Source organism: Erithacus rubecula (genome assembly GCF_903797595.1).
Source record: "Erithacus rubecula genome assembly, chromosome: 3".
NCBI lineage: Eukaryota > Metazoa > Chordata > Aves > Passeriformes > Muscicapidae > Erithacus > Erithacus rubecula.
In genome coordinates, this window is record NC_136689.1 from 145,980,282 (window position 1) to 145,998,947 (window position 18,666).

At 40.7% G+C, this 18,666-nt stretch overlaps 1 protein-coding gene across 2 annotated transcripts in view; it reads left to right on the forward strand.

Moving 5' to 3' along the window:
- Nucleotides 1-212: 212 nt before the first annotated feature.
- The window catches only part of ASAP1 (ArfGAP with SH3 domain, ankyrin repeat and PH domain 1), a 144,305-nt gene continuing 125,851 nt past the window's right edge, over nucleotides 213-18,666 (forward strand). Inside the window, exon 1 of one of the 2 annotated variants that reach the window (XM_079301136.1) lies at nucleotides 213-488. The gene's annotated coding sequence lies outside the window, so the exon portion shown is untranslated. The remainder of the gene's footprint in view (nucleotides 489-18,666) is intronic. The other variant, XM_079301134.1, reaches the window with a different exon arrangement.

The following is an 18,666-nucleotide window of genomic DNA, read 5'->3' on the forward strand; positions in this document are numbered from 1 at the left end:
GCACATTGACTGTATCTGTGCAGATTATGGCATGTTTATCCAGTGTTCAGATTTCCTGTCTGAGTGTTTGGATTTCCTGAAATCCCTGCTATCAGCCCAAGTGCTGTCCACTGAGCAGACCTTTTTCTCTCTCTCGCTCTTCCCCCCACCCCACCCCCCTTTTTTTTTTAACTTTGCTCACATGGTAGGTTTTCCTTCCTGCTCTCTTTCCAGTTGTAGTGCCTGTGTCTCCTCACCGGTCAGGACATTTATGGATGCTGATCAACACTCTTAGACTCCAGAACTCTGAGGATTGCCGTACATTGGATTTCCTTTTTATTATTATTCTTTTATTTCACTTTATTTTATCATTTTGGGGCAAGAAAACCTGAAGAAACATGCTCTTTTTTCAGCTGCCCACGGGAGAATATGTTTTAGTCTGAGATGGAATAATGGCCTTAGTCTTGAGGAGCAAATCTGGAATGGGAATTCAGACTGCACACATCCTGGTGAGTTACAGCGTGTCGGGCTGAGCGTGGCTGGTCAGGAGCAGCTCCGGGACAGGGACAAAGGCTGAGCCCCATCCATTCACCGTGGCTGTGGAGCAAACTGCAAAAAGCAGATGGGTGAAGCTGAAGTCAGAACTTTTTCCAAAAAAAACAACTGAAGTCCATTTTTTGTTCCTGAAAATACACCCACTGCTCCACAGCCCAGATAATGTCTAGGTAAACTTCATAGCAAAATGTGTAAGGCTGGATTCTGTCAGTCCTTTCTCTCCAGTAAGAAACTTTTACTCACGTAAACAACCTCAGTGACTTTTAAAAGAGCTCATGTAAGAAAGGACTTGCAGAATGGGGCCCACATTGTAAATTGTAATGTTTCACTCGCAACAAAAATTAATTTTAAAAGAAAACTGAGCATTTTCTGATTGTCTTTGCATATTTCCTTGACATTTTACATTTTATTGTGGATTGAGATTTAAGTTTTAAGAAGAATCTGTGTGCCAACTATTTGCCCTATTGTCTCTTAAATAAGTTTGCAGTAGGAGTGACAGTGTATTCCAGGCAGCAGTTCCGGGAGGCCAGAAAGGGGCTTTCTGTTGTTGGAGGGAAAATGCTGAGTGCTGTGCTGCTCTGAATGAGCTGGAAAGCTGCATTCAGACATGGGGCTTAGTTAAGGTTTTAGCTTTGGTTTTGGATGTGAGAGTTCATGATGACATTATCAGCCTTAGGTGGTTTTAGCTAAACCACAGTCACAAATGCAATGAGTTGACCAGTCTCAAAATCAGCAACTCAGGATTTGAAAAGGAAAAAATCTTCCTTTCAGGCCTCTGGAACAGATTTCATTATTGGCATCCATGGAAGTGTTGCTGGAGTAATTTGTGGAAGATAAAGCATCATCACTGTTGCAACTTTTGTTCTGCCACATGGCTGGAGGCTGTGGTTGTGCTGAACATTCCTAAGCTGCTAATTGGAGACAGTCCAGGGATTTGATTTTCTAATTGTAGGAGAAAAACTTGTTTCAGGAATTGCTAAGATTCAGGGAAACATCTATAGGAAAACCAGCTTTTTATAGTAATTTTATTTTTTACAGTAATTTTACTGTTTTTCTTCGACTTTTGAACAAGTCCTGAATTCTAGTGTACAGCACTGCATGTCAAACAAGAGGCTTTGATATTTAAATCTGAAGAGGTTAGTAGGACAGAATACCTTCCTTCTTATACCAATAAAGGAAAAGAGCCATTTTCCAAGTTCTCTGCAAAGCCTTCAGATTTGAGGTTTTAAACTAACTGCCTGCTGTGCCTGCTATCTGTACAACCCTTTGAACATGATCCTGCTGCTCATCTTCAAGGTTTCCTTTGCTAAAAGTGGAACTTATTCTGGAGGAGCCAGACCAAACTGTCTTGTCTGCTTGGGAATCTCCAGGAATTCAGGTTTAATTATTGACATGGGGCAACACTGAAACTGGTGGTATTTTATGCATGGAAGGGTCAGTTCTTGCTGTGTATGTAGGATGTACTCTCATTCTAGAGGGCTGACTGTCAAAAAAAGGAACCCCTCACCTGAGTTAGACTAGGCCATGCCCTGCCTTGCAAAATTGATGGTCTGTGGTCATGGATGAGATCAAACTGCTTGTACCAGCAATGTGCTCATCTCAAAACTGGCAGAAGAGTCAAATGTCATCAGTGATCCACAAACTGCAGAAAATACAGATGAGGAATCAGGGGAAGTCTAAAGACTCATCTAGGTCTGCCCAAATCTCCTAGCTTTGGAAATTTTGTTGGCCTTCCTATGAGCAAAATCCTTGAGACTGGGTCGGCTGTGGGATTTTTGCAGGGCTGTCAGAACTTTTCTGGTTTCAGCCAGGTTGGAAATGCTGTGGGAATAGTCTTTCTGGTGGTATTTTGGTATTTCCTCTTCTGCTCACACCCAGAGCAGGAAGTGCAGAAGCACAACCTTCAGCTCATTGTGTACGGGTTTCTTTTTATAAACCTGAATTCTCTGCCAGTCCCCCTCTCCTTTTTTTTTCCTAATAGCCCTCCCATAGGATTAAGGCTCTGTTGGATTTAGACTGATATTTTTTAATATATTTTCATACAATAATACTAAGCACTCAGTAGTACCTTGATAATTCCTTAATAAGTGGCTATCACATTAATTTTCAATTGTCTGAGTGCAATATTCACAATCCCATGGTTGATAATGCCAATGTGCCAATATTCCCCAGTAGCTGCTTCTGCTGCTATTTACTCCTGAACCTCCACCAGCATGTGCACTAACTGGCCACCAGGACCTACCTACTCAGTTGCCCATGAAGAAATTGTGCAAATTCTTCTTTTTTTTGTAACCAACTTCACCATTAAACTCTTTAAGATTAGATACTTCATGCTTTTAATGTTCTTTCCCTCACTCCTTTTCTGCATCAGTGAGGAGGTTCAACTCAGGCGCCCTCACTCCATGTGTCCAAGTCACTCACCATCACGACTGCCAGTCCTCCTGCCTTTCTTGGCTGTTGTTGGCAAGTATGGATAAACAATTTTGACAGGTACAGAGTCCTGCAGAGCTAACTTCATAAGCAGAGTGATGTTTCACTGCTCAGATGATAAATGGACAAGAGGAAATAAACCACTTTCACCAAAAACATCCCTTGCGTCCAAAAAAAATTAACTCTTCTTTTTCATGCTGTTTTCCTTAAAAAGAAAGGAATTAAATTTTTTTCACACCTGAGAAAGCAGATTGTGTTTGGATTGGATCTTCCCCCTCAAGACTATCCTAACCACACTCTGAGCCCTTAATTTGCTATTTTAGAAATGAAAATAAAGATGGATCTTAAGGTTGGTGTCCACGGCAAAATAATTATCTCTATCTCCACCTGGGTCCACTTTTAGGAACACTGCATGAACAGCTCTGCAGTCATGATTGGAAACTCTCTCTCTTGTTTGTAAGACAATTTGCTCCTCAACAGTTTCAGTCTTCCAAAATACAAGGAAACACAAGCATAGGGAAGTTAATTTACTTCACTAAAATCCTCTGTAAATTAAGAAGATTTAAGCAGATGCAATACAATTACTAAGGGGATTTGAGTTCTGTGTTTCTTTTGGGGTGTTTAGCTTTCTATTGCTGTTGGCTCCAGCTCTCTTTCTTGGGCTTTGGGGAGCTGCAGAGCTCCAGAGAGGGCACGAGGAGGGGAATGGATTGACAGCCTGGGTCATTATTTCAGGCACTGATTAGCAGAAAGCCTCAGCCTAGACCACACATCAGTCCCAGCAGCCAAACTCCACCATGCTGAACAGGGTGAGATGGGAAGCTCCTTGCTGAGTTCCCCCCTGAACCCCAAAGCTGGGCTCAGCCCCACCAAGTGATGCTTTTAGTGCATCTTCCTCTATCTCAACTGGAGTTAACAAAATCCATCTGTCTCTGTGAGTCAGCAGAAAAGTATTCAGCTTTTATAAGAGTTAAGGGACATGGGATAGGGCAATGTCAAAGCACGGAAGTCTTCCCCAGCTTGGCACTTGCACATGATGCCGGGAGAGGGGGTTGTATTTTCAGTTCCTATTCACCAGAGGAGCTGATTTACACCAGCAGAGGATGTGGCCCGTGCTGTGCATGGCTATGGCTGCTGAACAAGGCTCCTTTCATCATCAAACACATGTGCAAATGGCATCACCCGGCACGCACTGTGACACGGCGGCTGCTAGCACTTCAGGAAAGGCAGAAGAAAACTCTATTTTCTAATCATGAAAAGCAAAATGAGGAAGTCTCCCCTCTCCTCTTCTGCCCCCACTGCTGCCACCCTGGCTTGAGCAAGTTGATCCTTAGGTATTTGTGTGGGGGTTTGTTCTCAGTGGTTAACCACATAACAATTTGAAGCATGTGGCTCATTCAAAAGAAAGTGCCTTTAAACATTTGCAGGCTGTAATTGTGTTGGAGAGAGCGAAGTCCGGGCTGGAGGTTGCTGGCCACCCTGGGGGCAGCAGCAGGAAGCCCTAAGCATGCCACAGCAAGGTCCCATGAAAAGGGGAAAAAGCTGATTTTATATCTAGGAACTTCTCTTTCTGACAATGCTCTACAGCCAGCAGCAGATATTCCCACCTCATGTTTTGTGTTTTTACTTGGTGTGTCAGAGCAAAACACCCAGAAAACAAAACAGAGAGAAAAGGGGTGGCAATGAGGGGGACGGTGTTTTGGAATGCCATTTTCATAAATATGGACAGAGAAAAAATAACAGAGAAATTGGAGAAGCTTTGCTGTGAAGCTTTGCTGAGCATGCCTGAGACTGCTGCGTGATCCCTGAGGGAAAGGGTGAGCCAGGCAGAGTGGGACTGCAGAGCCAGGCTCTGTGGGGCATGGCAAGGAGCAATCCTGTTTGGGGTGCTAAAATGCCTCATTATAGTTCTTCCACCCCTCAAACCTAATTTATTGGACAGAGAGAAAAGACTGGAGAAAGGAGCTGTGCAAAGAAGAAGAGCAGTTACGCTTGCAGGGGTAAAGACCCCAACAGCAGCATGGTGCCTCAGTGCTTCTTATCCCAGAGCTATGGGGCTATGCCAACATCCAGTTTTAAGGAGTCTGGGGCTTTAAGAAGCCAATAAAACTGAAGATCACATTTCCCCATGGGAGAAGATGTCTGTGAAACATTCTGCAAATAGTTTGTGACTCCCTAAGGCCATGGGCTTTAAATTGCCAGCTGATCCAGTGCATCCTCAGTCAATGGTTAGGAGAGCTTCTCCTTGGCTACACACACACATGCTCCTAAGTGTTCATTGTAAAAAATAACAAGTGCAACTAATCTTCTGCACCCAACTACAAGCCTCACTTGTAATTCAGCAGGTAAATTGCCAGAATGGCACCTGATCCAGGAAAGCAAATGGCTTTTGGAGTGTGGCCTTAAGGTTGAAAAGTTAAACTCATTTGGAGAAAGGGTAAATAAGGCCTTGCCAAGTCTTCTCTCATAGCTACAGTGACAGGAGCTGTAGCCTGGTGGCACAGGGATGAGATTGGATTTCAGTTAGAAATTGAGCTGTGCCCCCAGGTCCTGGGAGGACCTGCAACTCCACACATTCCCCCATATCTGTTCTCCAGTTGGAGAGAAAATAAATCTGCTCTTAGTGGCTGAACAACACCCCTGGGATTGCCACCTTCTGTCTCTGAATTAGGATGTCACTGCATGGCACTGCCCAGACCAGCAGCAGGAGCAGGAGCAGCATGGCTGGCTCCTACTTTCCCTGAGTTCATCTCTGCAGCAGCCAGAAGGGAGCATGTACGTGGGAAATGCAGAGCACACGGTTCATGTGCTCCTCAGAACTGCTGGGACAAGGAGAGGGAGATGTCTCCTGCCAAGCCTGGCACAGCTTCATGCCCTTTTTAAAGCAGCTGGCCAAGTGCATAGAGAGCAATTTTGTCCTGGCCAGACCTGCCAGCCAGAGAGGCAGCAGAACATTTGAGGCACTAGGACCAGCCTTGCAGTATCTGGATTCAGCCTAACACCAACACAGTGCTATGATTCTACACAGGAACATGAAACCACGAGAGCCAACACTTCAGCATCTCCAGCACTGGCTGGCACATGAAAGGTGCAAGAGTTGAACAGGGAGGACATGTAGCAGTATTTCCACAGATAATGGCCTCAGGATCTCCTCTGGAGGATTTTCTGAACTTCCAGACCTCATGTTTGGGATGCACTTGTCTTGCAGATATTTGCAACATGCTTTGGAGGATTTTTCCTACTTAAACGAATACACATTTTAGGCATCCATTTAAAAAAAGGCTCTTATAGGTACAAGACATTGTTAGACAAAAATGAGTAAGCAAAGTCATGGAAGGAATTTTGTCATGAATTTAAATCATTACTAACAGTGAGGGTAGATTCCTACCTGATTTATAGTAGTGTTACAAAGTGAATTTTGTGGAAATATTCCAGATTTACTTGTGAGTAAATAAGATCTATGCCAGCACCATGTAACTCCAGTGTTTTCTTTATCTAATTTAGCACAGAACTATATTGCTACTTTCCTTCTGCATTAAAATCCAAGCAGTTCAGTATTCACATAAATTAGTATGCCTACTGATGTAATTATTTACATCTGTAAATTCAGCATATTTCTCAAAAAAAGACTGTGTTCTCTGCTGATGTAGGATACTGGCTCCATCCATCTGATGGCAGGTTGCAATTGCACATCCTTTAATAATTATTTCAGCAGGTGTCCTTTTATTCCTGTTCATAATTAGTAGCTGAGTACTTAGCAAAGCTTGTCAGGATCAGAAATTCCTACAATTCAGTAGTTATCTATATTCATGAACAGAGAGGATGTCTACCTCGGTAGAATAATTTCTGAAGATATTTTAAAATAATTAAGGTATTAAAACTAACGGGTACCATAATTCTACATCAAGTACAGAGCTTTTGAATTATTATCAGCCAGCAGGGTATAATTCTGATGTTACATGTGCCCTAAATGAATCTGATTCCAGATTTAATAAATAATAAGATAGGTCTTAGCCAGATCTCACAGGTAAATTAAACTTTGTCATTTTTATTTTCAGTGCTTTTGAAGCTGCAGTAGAAAATTATCTATTATATTTCTGTATTGACCAGGATGGGGTTAAAAATCTAGTATCCAAGATGATCTACAGCTGGTATTTATTCTCACTACCTAGACAAATGGGATTTGGCTCAGTAGAAACAAATTTCCTTACTATTGAGAATATTAGACTTAAAGGGCATCAGTAGCAGAGGAGCAAGGATAAAAAGGTGATTGTAAGTTATGTTGTGCTGGAGCTGTACAACAGCCTACCTGACACCTGGTCTGAATTACAGAAATCTCTTGTTGGTTGAGATTTATGCTTTTTTTTTCAGAGTTCCTTGGAAGCTCAGAGCAGTAATGAGGCTGTTTCCCCTATAGGGTGGTATATGCACATGTGCTCAGGGTATTTCATAAACTCCTAAACTCCATCCCCTCCATTGCCTTCCAGCACAGAGGACAGCCTGGCTCTAAGGTTTCTCTTCAGTGAGAAACATCCTTCCCTCAAGGGTAATTTCTAACACTACTTCTGCCCATTTTAAGACACTTTGGTTCCCCAAACAGTCAAAAGTGGCTGACACATGCATCTCTTCTCAAGTTTTGGATCTTGAACAGGCCTGAGTCACATCAGCAGAGTCCTAAGTAAAGTCCTCCAATAGCTACAGCTTGAGCAAGAGGAACAGACTTACAACTAAACTCCTACCATAGATTTGCACAATTAGATAGGCAAGGCACAATAAGGAACATGACCCAAATATGTAAGACCACATTTAGCCTGACCCTGAGGAAAACATAAAATCTTAAACAACACTTTTCCATGATGCTGGTGCTGAAAGACACCTTACTGTTTAAGGGAACCCTATCTATGTGGTGCTTTACATCCTGGGGCAGGGGGAAGCAACTTATATAATAGGAATTCGTATTATTTAAATAGAGTTTAAATATTGTGCCACTGAGAACTCTGCAGTATCTGTAGCCTGTCTACAAGTGAGACTGAGGCAATTGCATTGTGTGTGTATGTGCTTCCCCAAGACTTTGACCTCCTCTCAACCAAGACAGATGGAGGAACAGAGGTCTCAAGAGCTCCCACACATTTTGTAAAAATAGGCAGATTGCTAGAAGAAAAAAAAAACAAACCGTTTGAAACCTCTAACTACCTCCTCCCAAAGGGAAAAGCCACAGCTGCTGTGAGGCAAAAGAGAATTTCCACAGGAGTGTAATGATGTGCTCACCACAACTCAGGAGAAAAGCTTCCACTGCATTTGCCCCTCCAGGTTGCCCATAAGGGGCTTCAGAGTTCCCAAATCCTCTTGTTGTTCATGCAAACCTGTGTGTGCCAACGTGGCTTTAGGAGCAATAAGAGTTCAGTGAAAGACACCTGGTGTTATTTATCCCAGGAGTTAAATTCTTTCTCCTTGCAATATCACAAGCCACTAAACCACCATATTAATGCAAGAAGTGTTTCCTGAAGATAATAATGTCCTGGCATCAGCATTACTTCCATACTTGTGCTGGCTGCTAGTACAGTAGCAATGTTTTGAGAGGACCTTGTTTGCTAAAGCTGTCCATTGAAGGTAAAATCTTAATTAGTAATTTTCAAATGATGGTTGCCTAGAATTCAGAATTTTAGCTCATAACAAATTATGTAGATTGAACTAGATTATTTCAATACTCTTTTGAAAGTGAGGTCCATTTTTTTAGTCCAGGAAGGGTTTTGCTAGACAAAAGTTCAGTGCTTCTTCTCAAGTGTCCCAGTGCAGGACAATGTAACTCTGCTCTGAGCTGCTGTTTTAAAGATTCAAGGCCTGTTCTAAATAGAAATCATCAGTTGGGCCAGGCTGTTGAAGACAAGTCAATTTGAGTCTTGTGGAAAGACACTAGGCTCCCTTCAGAATGGGAGCTTAGATGGGAGAGAAATGGGGATGCCCAGAAAGGACAGGTTTGAGCTTTTGCTCCTTAGCATCTCCAGCCATCTGCAACATGTATGAGTTTACCAGGTTTAGCAGGAGATGAGTGGTGCTCATGAACAGCAGAAATGAGCAGTACCAGCCAGCTCCCACTCCAGAAGCAAACTGCAGCAGCTTTGCTCTGGTTCCCACAGATGGAATGCAAGGGAGGAGGAATACCACAGTGACCAGGCAGCATCTGTGTGAGCACTGACAACATCCTCTGCTTTCAACAGTAGTTATCACAAGAAAATATGTTTCTGCTCTGTCCTTTCTTGTGCATGACAGAAACAAAAAAAGATTTTTTTTTTTTCTCAGAAAGGAAGCAGGTTCATTCTGGAATGTGCTGGGCAGATCAGCTTCTTCTACAAACTGAAGGATATATATGTGGGATTTCAGCATTTTTAAGCCCTCCCAGGATATTTGTGCAATATTAATTGTGTCAGTTACAGCACTGTTTTTGCAGCAAACAGTAGACCAATGTAAGGAAAGCTGGCCTCATTTGTGCTGTTAAGTCTTTCTTAGAAGCATAAACTATTTGCAAGATCACAACTTCCCTCACTGAGACTATGTTTAATTGGGGAAGAGCTCTCTTACAGGAGTAATATTCTTACTTCAGTTCACAACTGCACAGTATTTTCCTGATCAGGAGATAAAGAGAAACACAATCTTAACAACTGCTTCTCTAAGTAATAATGAACAGAGAGCTGTGCTATAAATCATAATGTTCAATAAAATGAAAAACAAAATTTGGCTAGAGATTAATGGCTGGAAAGGGACTTACTGAATTAAATAGGATCAGATGTTCCCTGGAAAAAAATCTGAGGTATATTCACAGGGTTCTATGGTGTTGGTTTTGTTTTTTACAATGGAAGATTTAACTTGATTGTTTTGCAACTACTAAGAATTTCTAGGCCTTGCAGAGTGATATTAGGGGCTTGTGGGAGAGGACAGGCACTGGCTGGAAATTCTGGTCCCACTCAGGCAGGGGAGGGGAATGAACACAGAACCTTCCTGCCACACAATGCCACAAACTTCTCACAAAGTGTTGCAGGGGCATTGCATTTATACAAGATAAGGAGGACTGACTTCAGTTCCCACGTTTGGTGGCAGATTCATGATTGTAGGTCTGCTGCAAAGACTGACATCCCTGAGTTCCCTAAAGCTGTGCTCAAAGCCCAGCTGCACCTCTCATGTTCCCTGTTAGGTGGTTTAGGTGCCTCCTTCTTACTGTGTCTTCTCCTATAAACCCAGTTTTAAGTGTCCAATCCTTCAGATGTTGACTAAAGACACAGATAGGCTCTGACTCAGACTTTTGAATTCCTCCAGGGACTAAGGCCCTCCAAGTCTACCCTCAACTTGGTATTTCACTGCGAGATTTGCTTGTAACTCCAACCACAAGCAGCAAAACATTCACACTTCAAGAGCTGCTCACCAAAGAAACCGAGTTAAAGCTGCAAATCTGTGATGGGGACCAACATTTCCCGTTGGTGCTGGTGGCTTTTCTAATCAGAGATGCTGCTTGTTTTGTCAAGATCCAGACTCAGTTCATTAATATATCAGATGAAGGAAACCAAAGCTGCATAAATTGTCATTGATCTTTCCTCTTCAATAAATTTGCTAAACTGAAACTGAAACAGACTCACAGCAGGACAGATCAAAAGCAGGCAGGATGCTGAAGGTACTGCACACACCTCCCTTCTCACCTGCTCTCTGCAACCCAGCAGATCTGCAATTCTGGGCTTAGGCCTGGCCTTGTTAACTCGTGCTTCTTAGGCTTTTGTAAAACATGGACTTAACAGTCGCCTAGAGCCAGAAGAAGAGGAGAAAGACTATGCCATTAAAACCTAGAATGTAATACCATTTTAAAATTCATCAAAGAGCTCAGAGCAAATTCTCCAGAGACTGGGGACTTAGTCATCATCCCAGGTTTCTCCAGTTCATTTAGATAATTGCCCTTGAAATAACTGTCTTCTTTTCTTTTCTTTTCTTTTCTTTTCTTTTCTTTTCTTTTCTTTTCTTTTCTTTTCTTTTCTTTTCTTTTCTTTTCTTTTCTTTTCTTTTCTTTTCTTTTCTTTTCTTTTTTCTTTTCTTTTTCCTCTCCTCTCCTCTCCTCTCCTCTCCTCTCCTCTCCTCTCCTCTCCTCTCCTCTCCTCTCCTCTCCTCTCCTCCCTCTCCTCTCCTCTCCTCTCCTCTCCTCTCCTCCTCCCTCTCCTCTACTCTCCTCTCCTCTCCTCTCTCCTCTCCTCTCCTCTCCTCTCCTCTCCTCTCCTCTCCTCTCCTCTCCTCTCCTCTCCTCTCCTCTCCTCTCCTCTCCTCTCCTCTCCTCTCCTCTCCTCTCCTCTCCTCTCCTCTCCTCTCCTTCCCTTTCCCTTTCCCTTTCCTTTTCCCTTTTCTTTTCATTTTTCTTTCTCTCTCTTTCTCTTTCTCTAAGTAAGTGAATAAGCCCTCATGGAGCAGGCAGATCAGATCCACTCCTGCAGAAGGGCAAAAGAAACCTCCAGATACCCACCATGCACATCTCTGCTTTCTATAATATGAGCCAACCCCATCTGAGTGCAATCAAAATACTCATCTCACTGTCACTTGCACAGATATTAGGAACTCATTAACAAGTTTAACTAATTAATGCACTGGTAATATTAATTTTTTATTAAGCATTTTATTAAATAACAGGAGCTGTTTAGAGAATATAATGTGCTATTTATTCCACATTGTTAACTACCCTCAAGGCCTGGAGGCACTCAGTCTCAATGCTTTCCCATCTTCTTGAAAACTGTAAGATTTGCTTACTTCTGTCTTGGTGTAAATTCATGCTGTTACCAAGACAGGCAGCCCAAATAGTGCAACATGAGGTTTAACAGGAAACTGATACAAATGAAACAGAAAAAAGAGGTTATGTTTCAGATGTTGGTGAAAAAATAAAACTTACATTACAACATACAATTTTATTGTGGGTTTTTTGTGTAACTTACAGTATCAAATTCCAAAAGATTAGTACAACTTCCCATTAGATTGCCACTGGAAAATGTCAGCATCCATGGCAGTGCATCAACTTTTTTGTGTTGTTTTCCATTGAAAGTTGGGGTTTTTTAAATTTGTTTTTTTCCTCCTAATGTCTCTTCCTCACTGTAGAATTAGAGGTACAGTCTTATACCTGCCCATGGTACAATTCAAGTAGAAATAAGAGTGCTCTCCTGCACTGCCCTTAGGCATTCAGCATCTTTGGAATAGGTGTGTTCACCTGTGGAATCAGCACCCTACTCTCTCTTTTAATCAGTAGGATGAAATAAGCAGTTTAATGCATGATTCATCTGATTTTACAAATATTTACTTTATTATCTCTGTTTTAAATTTCAGCTTTTGTAGGATGAGGTGAGAGGCAACCTACTTTTAGTTGTCTGTGTTGACCATATCATCAGTCACAATGAAAGGAGTCTGGAGTGAACAGCCAAGGCAAAGACACTTTGTCAGATACATCCCACTTTTAGTCTAAAAGTTGAGTCAGAGATCACTAAAGAGGAGGTAAAGAATCCCATTTACATGGATGACTTTGGGTTAAGTTGTAAAGGTTCTGTTCTGTCACTAACTTTTGAGTTTATCTCATTTTTCTATGTAGATAGAACACATGTTTTCAAAGACATAAATATCTTTGCTCATGGATCTGGGAATGACTCACTGAATGGGTAGATACAGACCTGAAGAGAATACTTAGGAACATCTTTCTATGCCTATATTGAGATTTCTATGTGCCTTGTATTTTGGGAAATTCTCTACAGACACTTTGATAGTTCTGCATTCTGCTGAAGGACAGGACAGCTAGAGGTATTACTGAGTCAAAATAAATTACATTTTCACAGGGCTGTTAAGCAGAAGAGTGGTACTGCTTGGTGCATGTCAAAGTGGAAGGAATGACAAATACAGCACTGTGAAGGACAGAGCTGTATCAAGAAAAGCAGGCTTGTCACAAACTGGAGCCTGACAGTCTTGTCTTCAGTCTGCTGTAGCCATCCTACAAATATATATCAAATATATTAATCTCTGTGAAGAGTTCAGACACAGGACATTCATGAGTGCCTGACTAGTTGATGAAAGTTGGAAGTAGGAGGTTTAGTGCTTGCTTTGCTTGAGTGCTGCCAACTCAGAGTAGAAAAGCTGCTGTAGGAAGGACATGGATTGCCCAAACACACCCAAATTTTGTGCAGAGATGATTTGATCTTTAACACAGATGTACCAGGTCTAGTTTCTAATTTAATAATGACTCCTTCCTAAAAACTCAGACAGGAAATGATTGATCTTGAATTCAGCCCACTGTAAGTGGCTATTGAGAATGAATGAGGCAATGGCAAGAGGGCTTGTCATATTCACATTATATTATTAAACTATAATCTATATACCACTCACAGGGTATTTTGCTATAAATTTTGCATTGATTAAATAATTAAGCAGTGACTAAACATACAGGAAAGGTGGGAAGCATTCTTGTGTGTTATTAACCCCTCACATTTTCAGAAGTGAATCATAAGTAACTCAAAATCTTGGACTGTGAATGGCAGCCTTGCCATCAAATACAAAAAAATACCCTTGACAAGATCAGTGAAAGCCCTCCAGAGGTCTGAAGCTGGGCAGCAGACACTGTGGTTAGGTGCTGCCTCCACAAAATGAAAATTGTTCCCTAAGCCCAAGAAAGAGTTGGTGGATATAGTCGGAAGTGATAAAAAGGTCACTCTTAAGTGGATAAAAGGAGATTTAACTCACAATACCACCATCCTGAAGCCCTTAGACAAATAACAAAAGACAGGCTTCAAAGACTAGAAAGTCATTCAGTCTAAATACTTACACAATACTTGTCATATATCTGAGTCTTAAAGAAAGTTCACCTCTGAAGGAGACTGCAGAAAATGACCCAACAAGTACATTGAGCCCTCTGGCCTCTCTGGCAATATGCTATAAAATCTTGTGGTGGGATAAAGTAAAAAACTGTTCAGTCTTAGAATTATGTTTTGCAGCACAAATTCCAAATTACTGTTCTATAGCACTTGCACAGCCCATCCATGATCATTTCATAATCATATGACAATTATATCACATGAGACAGAGAACTAATTTCCATTCTAACAGTAATAACCATCTCCTAAAGTCAGGTTCTTTTTTAATCAGTTGCTATTTCTAAAAGTACCATGCAAGAAAAGGTTTGCATTTTTAAGTTGATTTTCCATACATATTCAAACACAATGGTATTTCAAGATGAATAGAAGAAATCTCATACTTTGCCAATATATTTAAAAGTTTGGTGTAATGACTGGAGGATTAATAACCCTCTCAGCCTGACATCAATCCAGCACAAAACACTGGAATTAATTCCAGGTATTATTTATAAAGAATCAGAGGAAAGTAATGCAATTTATTACTTTTTTTCATTACTCGTTGCATGCCAATCAGGATGGAATTAAGAGAAAGATATTTTATTTCAAGAAAGCTATCTTGATATTTTTTCAGGATTTAAATTTTCCTGTGGAAAAGAAAAGTCTATACCACTTATGCATAACTCATGAACTTTGGTAGCACTTGTGTCACTAAACAAAATTGTGATTAAGAAAATTAGAATTCTCCAAAGTCATCATTGTAATGATTGAATAGATTAAAACCTGAGGAACTGACACTCTTGAAAATCCTCATAAGTGGGGACTCATCACCAAGAGGATGTCACTCAGCCCTTCAGGGTCACTCCTGGGCTCTGTGCTGGGTTAGTTTTCCACTATTGTTTTCTTTCAGGATTCAGCCCATGCCTGTAAGTGTGCTCATACTTCGATGGTATATTTTTATGGAAGTACTGAAAACACATACAGCAAATTCATGAGGTCAGGATGGACTTCTGTTACTTAGGACATACCAAAATCAAGCCCAGACAAATATCAAGACAGACAAATATCCTCAGATTTGCTTCCCTGAAGTTTGTTAGACCACATCTTAATAGTGTTATCCAAATCATGGATTAGGGCAAAGCCAAAGAACATATGTTTGTCACATCCTGTTTGGATGATACCAACACAGACACAAGCAGAACAAGCAGATTTTGGCATTAAATGAAAGATATTTTTGTTAACCTCACAGTTGTTAAAGAACATGTCAGTTACCACTTGGACTGAGTAATTTAGTTCCATATTTTGCCTATGAAAGTGTCTTTAATAACCTTTGTAAAATGTGATTCTGAGGACAATCTTTACATTTGTAATATCTGCTTTTCAAAAGAACACAGATAGAAAAATTACTTCAGTCACTGCTGTTCAAATAACCAGATTTTTTTTTTTTTTTTCATTTGTGGGAATTAAGATTTTTCTACCTGCTTTATTTTAAAGCTTTTTGGGATATAAAAGCTTTCTGCTCAGTCATTAGCTGCAAATTGCAGAATGAAGAAGTACCCTACAGCATTTCCAGATGAAGTAGTCTGTTTATACAGAAAGCACAAGAGCTATAATTACTACATGATCACATTTGTATATCAAGGTCAGATTTCTGTGATTCACGCTATTGTTTGGACATAAAGGGAGTTGATTTTCAGCATGGTGGTGCACAACTACTATTGTTGTTATATCAGTGACTGTAGAAACAATATTAACTTTTGCTTGTTTGAGTTTTTCTAGTTAGGCTAACTCTAGTTCAGGCATAGGAGAAAATTGCCTGGCTAATATTTGCTCTAAATAGTCATTACACAAGAAAAATATGGATTTATATTATTGTTACTCAGGTTATATAGTCTATTATGAAAGGAAAAAAAGTCCTCTAAAAAAGCAAGACAAAATAGGTCATTAAATTACTTTTGCATGAAATCACACAGAGTTTATTTAAGCAATATCAAATGCAGGTAATTAAAGAGTGTAAAAAAATTTTCCTGATATTTCCCTCTCCTCTGCAAAATCCCTGCATAATGTTTTTCTTGATTTTCACCCAATATATTGGCAATTTTTCTATTCTCTTCCTGAGAATTCATTAGCTTTCCACAACATTTACCCTGTTCTAAAACCTTAAAAATATAGGGATCCAACTCATTATACTTATTAGTTAAGCATTAGGATTAGTCAAGCACTTAGATTGTACCAATTAATTCAATATAATTGTGTGTATTTATAACAAGGCACAAGAACAAATGCCTTCCTCACCTAAGGATTAATAGAATCTGCCATTGTATTACTGTATTGTGTCGAATTGTCACCCAGCTGCCATTAATGTCACCCTGTTCTTAGCTAGGTCCCCTCCTTACTTAAGCCCCACTAGACTCCCTCTTTTCAGGTGTAGGTGTTCCTGGGTGAAAGGCAATCATATTTCTCCAATTTTCATTGTTCTCCATATGTTCTGGGCTTTTACATTTCATATTCACTCCCAGTTCCCACTCACATACTGTCATATATAAGGATTTTCCACAAATCTGGTAATTTTTCTCCACATAGCCAAGGATGGCCAGAGAGCATTGGTTTTGGTTTTCTGGGGGGGTGAGAAGAAGAGTCAAAATGCCATCTTGACACAGCCCAAATTCTACTACTGTCATTGGGCCACGGGTTTCATAAAGCTGTATTTAGCCTCAAAAGACATTTTATCCAGATAAATTACTCTAATGGGCATATGGCTTGAGGAATTTGCCATCTAATGATGCCCTAATAAATTGTCCAAGGTCACTGAGTCAGTGTCCAACTCATGAGCACTTTCATCTCTGGGACACCATTCCCTCTCTGGAGAGCCACATATGTTTCCTTCTCAGTGTTGTTTCTCATCAATCAATGATGACAACTTCAACCAACTTGGTTTCTTCATAAATATTTTTCTGGATTTCTTTGGTATTTAATTTATTTGCTGATTGCTCTTGTATCAAGAGGCCCCAAAATTAGTAGGAGACCTAGAAAGGGAATATAATCATTCTAAACCACTGAGATCTAACAAAAAGTGCTCATAACACCACTTATAGCGAAAGAGCAATTAAATAATATTCAGTAGCTTATTATGGCAGACATAAAGAGATTCTGTAACTGTTAGACATATGAAAAATAAATTGTCATCCATTTAAAATGTTGTCCAATGTCAATCACAGCTACTTGTAAACTTAGGTCAGCATCCAATATGGAAAGTAATGAGCCATTGTATCCTTTTTATTTCTTGTTTTGATTTGAATAACATAAACCTATCATGACTTTTTTTGCCTAAGGAGATGAATAATATAATTAAAAGGAAGAGGTATGCTGTAAAATTAAAGACCCATGTCATCATGGGTTGAGTCACATCCAGGCTTGCCAGTGGCTATGGGTTTGTTGGAAGATGGTGGTATTCAGTTGTCTGCCAGGAGAGGCCTTTCCCAATCCACAAAAACACAGTGCAGTTCCAGAGCTGCCTTCTAGCAACTTTTTCCTGTGTGTAACACAATATTCAAGCATAATATTCTTGATTTGTGGCAGATACTCCTCCTGGCCTTCAAGTCAAAGGACATACCTTCTTGTTATGAGCAGTGCCCATAACCATTTCTCCTCCAAGTGCTGGTGGCAAACCTGTAAAATCTCAGCTCCTTTCCAGCCAGCATGTAAAAGTATGAAATCTGCTGGTAAAAAAAATGTTGAACCCTATTAATAATAAAAGAGCTCTTGAACAACATCACTTGAAAGTATCCTAAAGGCTCAGAACAGAAGGGAAAAGAGAGATACTAACATCCCATCCAAGCACTTGTATGTCGCAATTTTTAATTGAATCTCAAATGTCTTGGAGACAGGGATTATTCTATGTTATTTTTAATGTTAAGGGTTGGAAAACCTCCAGACCCACATGACATATCTGGAAACACAAAACAAACAGGACAAACCTCATAAACAAACTACAGCAGTCTCTGAGGAAATAGGTCAACAGGCATAACAAGGCTTCTTTTAGACAGAAGGTTAAAAAAAATACTCATAGAGAAGGATTTGTGTTTTTCCTCACGGAATCAAGAAATAAAGTGATGTGCTTGAATGAAAATGGGCACACTGGTTAATCAAAGGGTGTAATCTGGGGATGGCCTCTCTCCCACTCCCCTGCTGGGCCCCTTTGTTTGACTCTGATCTCATCCTTATGGATCCCTGTCACCTCTCCCATGTGCCAGCTCACACAGTCCACATCTCTCTGTCTCATGGGGCCTGTCCCAGCCTCCATGCTTTACCATCTCATGGCAATGGCTTCTATGTAGTATTCTCTTTCCCAGCACCCATATCTGTCCTCAAGCCCCTGCCAAGCTTTTTCCAGCTTGTACCCTTGGATCAAACATGAAGATCAGCCCAGAATGTCCCAAAGTGAAAGGTATATGCTCAGGGCTCTGCAGCATGTCTAGCACCTTCCTTTCCACACAGCAATGTAATGGCAGAAAAACCTGATGAAAAACTGTGAGCTCACTTGTCCATATCCTGCTGTGACTGGCTCCCCACATCCTCCTGCCCTGTCCTACATGCAGGATTATTCCCTGTCAGAAACTTCTTGTTCCCAGTCTCTGTATCCTTCAGATCTTATCTCCATCTTCCAAAAAAGATCAGTCTGGTGCATACACCTGACACTGAAATTTTCAGCTTGGATGGTTAGACTGAAGTTATATCAGAAAACAGGGTCTTCTGAAGTGTCAGACAACTTGGACAGGCAATGTTACCAGCACTGCACTCAGTGCAAGCTGACTGAGTAGTTGCCACATTGAGTTAGACAGAGTTTTCCCAGCCA